Source organism: Furipterus horrens, unplaced genomic scaffold (assembly GCF_987537825.1).
Source record: "Furipterus horrens unplaced genomic scaffold, mFurHor1.1.pri manual_scaffold_1, whole genome shotgun sequence".
Lineage (NCBI taxonomy): Eukaryota > Metazoa > Chordata > Mammalia > Chiroptera > Furipteridae > Furipterus > Furipterus horrens.
In genome coordinates this window covers 45,478,886-45,485,870 of record NW_028327171.1, presented here as the reverse complement: position 1 = coordinate 45,485,870, position 6,985 = coordinate 45,478,886, and positions in this window count along the sequence as shown.

Below are 6,985 nucleotides of genomic sequence, written 5' to 3'. Positions count from 1 at the left end.
ACGGGCTTGCGTCCCCTGCCCCAGAGGAGCCTGCCACAATCTGGGTGGGAACACCAGAGACCACAGAGCCTGGATATAGGAGGATATCCTCAAGCCACACTCTCATCTAGTGCCCGGCTGTCCTCAGCTCCACACAGTGAGCACAGAGGCACCAGAAAGAACCCATTGCTCCATATCCCTGGAACCTGCCTCTCCCATCACCCCCTGTGAGTGACAGCTCGGCCTCCTGTGGCACCTCAGACTATAGGACAGTCATCAGGGTGATAGACAACCCCTGTGACATACCTGCATTCCAAGATAAAGGAGCTTTGAGATAAGGGATGGCATCTGGGAGGGAACTTCACATTTAAACACTTGGAGTCTGGTGGAAGCTGGCTTCTACCTTCTGAAAAGGTCAAGAAGATTCCACAAGGCTGTGTCCTGAATGCCAGGGAAGGACTGAGATAGGCAGGGAAGGCTGGGCCTGAAAGGAGCTGGAAAGAGGCAATGGAAGAAGGGAAGGAAAAAAAGAAAGGAGGGAGGGATCCCCAGAAACCTGGTAGGAGGGCTCTGAAACAGAATAAACAAGTGACAGAGGATGCAAACTCTACAATAGACTTCCTGGTGGGCCAACCTTTCTTGAAAGGTCATCAACCAATCAATCAGTATTAGTAGCCCATCCCTCCCATTCTGATTTCAAGAGAAGTTAGATTTTTACCATACCAGTTAACTTTCTATTCTTTTTTTTTTTTTTCTTCTTACCAGAGAAACTGAGAGAATTTTAGGATTTGGGAATCATCTACCTGAGTGGAATCCCTACTCCACCCTGACCTGATATTTGAAAGAATCTATAAAGATATAAACAATGCTAGTAAGGTTCCATGGCCAATTTGGGTGGGGATGGTTTTCAGCTTTTTAAAGTAATGCATTGGTATTTAACCTCCGCAAGCTTCAGTTTCCTCATTTGTACAACACGGATATTAACAATACATACCCCATAGGTTTGCTGCAAAGATTACATGAGATAAATAATATGAAGTACTGAACAAGGTGTTTGATACACACTAAGACTCAGTATGTGTTAACTGTTATTTTGTAACAGCCAAATCACTTCCAAAGCTGAGGTCCAGTTTGTCAGTTCAAAGTCTGTTCCCTTTCTGCATCTTGACTTAACAGCCACTAAATGTTCTCAAGCTAAATTTTCACTTACTGCAGCATTTCTCATGGACTCTTTTCGAAAGCAAGCTACTCTAGTAAGTAAAAAATGTGACTCAATCTCTAAAATTTCTATTTTTGTCCTGACACCTTTAGGACTCCTTCTCCATTAGCTAAGGAATTGGACCAGCTAGGCACTGAGATCTTTTCCAATGAAAAACTCATAACTCTGTTGTGTAAAGTGGGACTGTCTGTCTACTCAAGTGTCTTCAGGGCCAAATATCAACCAAAGCAGATTAATATTCTGTAGAGAATAACTTTGCAAACTGAGAGAGTTGAACCAAAACATTTAACATCCCATGATGAATGTCTTGTCAATAATGAGATCATTTGTATGCAGCACATAATTCACAGATGATGCAGAGTCTGGTCTGCCTAGTTTAGCAAACTTTAAAAAATAAAAAAGAATTAATGCTAAGGAATCAATCCATAATGCAGGGAGGAGGGGACTTTAATATGTTGATAATGCATAATTTGCAGAGCCTCAATTGATACATAATCTAAACCTCTAACAATATAAAGATGATTAAGTAAACTTTGTCTCATCTAAAATTTTTATGCAGTCTTTAAATGAATGCATCATAAAGTAATGGGTATAGTCACCTGTTCTGGCCTCAGGCTGCCTCAGTTCAAATCCAAGCTCCACCTCTTATGAGCTGCATGATTTGGACAATTTACTCAATTTCTTTATGCCTCTGTTTCCTCACTTGTAAAATAGGGATTAAACTGCTATGTACCTCAAAGAGTGGTTGAAGACTATAAAGCTCTTAGAACAGTTGCTCATGAATAGTAAATATTTAACACATGTTAGCTAATAAGAGGTTTTAATAATATGGTGTGATAGAGACTGCTAACTTATTATCAAATCCTTTTCATCTTCTTCTAGGGCTCCTGGCTAGACTACAATTACCAGCCTCCCTTTCAGTTAGGGGAGGTATGTGACTAAATTCAAGCCAATAGAGTGAGTGCAGAAGTAATGACCCTGCTAGGCTTGGCCCATTTGAAAGCGCTCATGCACAGTCTTGAAGCTTTAACCCTGCTACTGGCTTGATGCAGACAAGTGCAATGGCTTTGGAACCATGCTATGGAGATGGTGGAGGCCAAGATAGAGTCTTAAATCACCGCTTGGAGAGCTGCCTAAGATCATGAGCAGCCATTTTTGGCTCCAGGTGAATGAAAAACATTTTTGTGTTAAAGACAGTGGGATTTTTAGATTCACCAGTTATAGCAGCAAACATTATTGCACAAAGGAGTGTTTTATGTTATGTGAAAAAATATAGGATACATAAGAGATATGCCAAAGAGTGTGAGATATCCCCCCAATATTTGTTCTTCCCTTTTTAATTACTTTGTTGTTGTTGCTGTTGTTCTTTCTTTTTTTTAATTGAGGAAACTTATGTACAGTGAAATGCAAAGATCTCAGGTGTATAACACAAAAGGTTTTGATGAATTTTTACTCTTATATAACTGGCACACTAATTAAAATGTAGACTGTCCATCACCCCAGAAAATCCCCTTGTGTCCAACCCCCATGGGCAATGATTATTTAATTTCTCTCATCAGAAATTAGTTTGCCCCTTCTTCAACCCCATATCAATGGAATCATGTATTATGTATTCATTTGCCTCTGGTTTCTTTCATTCAACTAATATTTTTGAGATTCATGCATGTTGCTGCATATATCAGAAGTTCATTCTTACATAATTGTTTAATAATATTCTATTGTACAAATACACCACAATTTATTTATTCATTCCCTTATTGATGAATGTTTGAGTTGTTTCTAGTTTTTTACTATTGTGAATAAAGCTGCTACAAACATTCACGCACAACAATTCTTGTAGATTTTTTGCTTTCATTTCTCTTGGGTAAATATCTAGAAGAGGAATTGCTGGGTATATTAGTTTTCTATTGCTGCTATAATAAATTACTAAGGGTTTAGTGGCTTAAAACATGGCAAATGTAATGTTATTTTATAGATCTGTAGGTCAGAAGTCTAACACAGGTCTCATGGGGCTAAAATCAAGGTGTCTTTAGAACTGCCTTCTATTCCAGAGGATCTAGGGGTGTCTTAGCTTGGGCTGCCATAACAAAATACCATAGACTGGGTGGCTTAAACAATGGAAATTTATTTTCTCACAGTTTTGGAGACTGCAAGTCAGAGATATGGGTGTCAACTCAGTAGGGTTCTGGTGAGGGCTTTCTTCCTGTCTTGCAGATAGCTACCTTCTTGCCTTGTGTCTCAATGAGGGCATGGTAGGGGAGGGGGAGAGCTCTCTTGTGTCTCTTCTTTCAAAGGCACTAATCCCATCATGAGGCCCCCACTCTTACAACCTTATCTAACCTAACTACCTCCCAAATCCCCCTCTCCAAACACCATCACATTGCAGGGTAAGGGCTTCATTGTATGAATTGTTTAGTCCATAGCAAGGGTGAATTCATTTCTATACTTTTTCAACTTATAAAAGCAGCCCACATTTCTCAGCTCATGGCCCCCTCCCTCCATCTTCAAAGCCTACAACAGTGGGGCCATCCTTCTCACACTCTATCACTCTGCCTTCTTCTGCCCCTCCTTCCACTTTTAAAGACTTTCATGATTACCTTGGGCTTGCCTGAATAATCTGGGATAATTTCTCAATTGAAAAATCCTTAACTGAATCACATCTGCATAGTCCCTTTGGCCACATAATGTAATATAGTCACAGGTTCCAGGGATTAAGGTGTGGACATCTTCAGTGATACTGCTTCTTGGTTTTCTTTTCAGTCCTCCTGCTTGGGGTTCACTGACTTCATAGATTTGTAGGTTGATGTTTTTACTAAACCTTGAAAAAAATTGGCCATTATTTCTTCATATATTTTTTTCTTCTCCATTCTCTCTTCCTTTTTCTTTATGAATAGATCTCCACTTTAACTATGTTGGTTATGCAGAGCAGATTTTTGTGGACAATTAGTAAGCACAGCTGTGACATTCCAGCCAGCAGGAAAAGAAGACAGAGAAGTAGAAGTGTGCTCCTTTGCTTCTGCTCATATTCCATCAGTCAGTTCTCTACACAGCTATAAAGGGACTTTGATTATATCCCTGATAGAGTAACCGATAACAGATTCCCACCATCACCACCACAGACAACTATAAAACTAGACAAAATCGATGAGGCAACTGTTTTGGGGCATTGGACAATAAGCAGTACTAGACTGTGATGCTTGAGAGAAAGGAAACATGTGAGGTGAATACCACATTGACCCTGGCTTTCTTCCTGAGGACCCTTTCTGGGGCCAAAGTGCAAACAAATGGCATTTACACACAGCAGAGCATTCTTGCTGAGCTGAAAAGGCAGAAATCCAGGATTGCTAAATTGGCTAGAGATTTCAGGGCAAGGTAATAAAGATGAGGGACCTGCATGGCGATAAGGGTGCTAGAAAGTCTACATTGGGGATCTCTGGTGCTCGCTGACTGAGGGCTTGGTTATTTCTCAAGTCTACATAAAACCAAAACATGCCAAACCTGAGAGTCAGTAAACCCACTAGTAATTTAACTAGTAACTTGTCTTCCAGAACAAAAGGAGCAGAGTCAGAAGCAAGTAAATTATGGAACAAAGTTTTCCTGTATAAATACCATGCCTAAAGAAGGACTTTGATTATGGTTACTTGCAGATGGCTCATACAGGAAACAAATGGACTAGAAAGCTGCTGACTCTAGGAGGGAATTTTTTTAAATATGTTTTATTGATTATACTGTTACAGTGGTCCCAATTTCTTTTCCCTCTGCTCTCTTCCACCCAGTGATCCCCCTCCCTCCAGTTGTCCCCCACTTTTAGTCTATGTCCATTGGTTGTACATATAGTTCTTCTCAACCTCTTCCTGTCTACACCCTCCCTCCTACTGTGCTTCTTAATTCTTGTACTATCTCCCTCCTTTTCCCCCTTCCCCCTCCTTGCTGACCTCCTCCCATAATGTTCCCCATACCTATAATTCCTTTTCCACTCTCATTGCCTACTTAGTTTGCCTTTGTTTCAATTCCCCAGCTTCTGTTGTTAGTTGTTGTGATGCAGTTTTCATTTTAATGTTCATAGTTTTGATCCTCCTTCTTCTAAACCAGTCTCTTTAACATCTCATATAACAGTGGTTTGGATCTGATGAACTCCTTCAGTTTTACTTTGTCCTGGAAGCTCTTTCTCTGCCTTTCTATTCTAAATGACAGTTTCACTGGATAGAGCATTTGTGGCTGTAGGTTTTTGATTTTTATTACTTTGAATATTTCTTGCCAGTCCCTTCTTGCCTGCAGGGTCTCCCTTGAGAAGTCAGCTGATAGTCTAATTGGGACCCCTTTGTACATGATTCTTTTCTTCTTTCTTGCTGCTTTTAAGATTCTCTCTTTATCTTTAATTTTTGACATTTTGATTATAATGTGTCTTGGAGTGGTTCTCCCTGGGTCCAGTTTTTCTGGAACTCTCTGTGCTTTCTGGACCTGTAAGTCTATTTCCTTCCCCAAGTTCAGGAAGTTCTGCTTCATTATTTTTACACATAATTTTTCAATTTCTAGTTCTTCTTCTTCGCTCTCTGGCAATCCTATAATTCGAATGTTTGTTCACTTATAGCTGTCCCAGAGGTTTCTGAAACTCTCCTCGTATTCCTCCCTTTTTGTTTCCTCTTTCTGCACTGGTTGGCTGTTTGTTCCTTCCTTATGTTCCGATTTGTTGATTTGATCTCTGGTTTTCATTTCCTCACCCTTGTCTCGTATGTGTTTTTGTTCATTTCAGTATGACTAGCTTTCATTCCTTCCCTATCTTTTTCCAAATCTTTTGTTAATTCTGTAAGCCACCTTATGACTATAGCTCTGTACTGAGCCTCAGAAAGATTTCCTATTTGCTCATCGGTTGGGCCCCTCATCTGGGTATTTGGGTGTCTCCCCAGCAGAAGATTTTCACAGCCTACCTTGCAGTTGTGTGTAGCAGCATGACCTGGTTCTAGACAACGGTATGTGAGCATGTATGATGGGCATGACTTCCAGGTCATGCCCATTAGGGAAAGGGGAGGGGTGTGCCTTTGATTTATTATTTTCCCTCTTCCCACTAGCTAGAATGTATCTATGATGTTTGGAGGTAGAACAGAATGTTAAACCATGAGGTAGGAGTCAAATGTTAAGAGCAGTAGCACAATAAGAGCAGGAGCTTAATTCCTGACCCCCTCAAGCTGCCATACAGACCTGCACTACCCACCTGAACTTTCCAGTTGTCCTATCCATTATTTTTAAATATGTTTATTAATTTTAGAGAGAGAGGAAGGGGGAGAGACAGAGAGAGAAACATCAATGTGAGAAAAAAACATATACTCCTCTGGCTAATTCTCTGATAATTCCTGAGTCCAGGTCCTTGTACTGCCCTATAGCTCCTCTGACATCTGTAGCCATGTCTCTTGTTGGCTTCATCACTGGACATGCATCTTGCTGACTTTTGTTGCTCATATCAATGGTTAAGAAATTTGAGGTCTTCCTTAGCTTCTTTGGAGCCCAGGGGTCTTTCAATGGATTCTTCTCCACTTGAGTCCTGCTGGTGCTCTGAAGCCCCATGAGGCCTGGCTGCAACTCCCATTCAGCTCCATTCCAAGTCTCCAGCGTAACCAGGAAAATCTGGACACCGTTCATACCAATGAATGCCAGGAAAGATTCTGGGTAGCTAAATGCTGGCCACCCCACTGCCTAAATAGGCAAAAAGCATGGTCCAGGGTAGGTATCTTATGAGGCTTCTCATCCCAGAACCCTAAATAAAAATGGGGCCTGAGCCTCTCTTCTGCT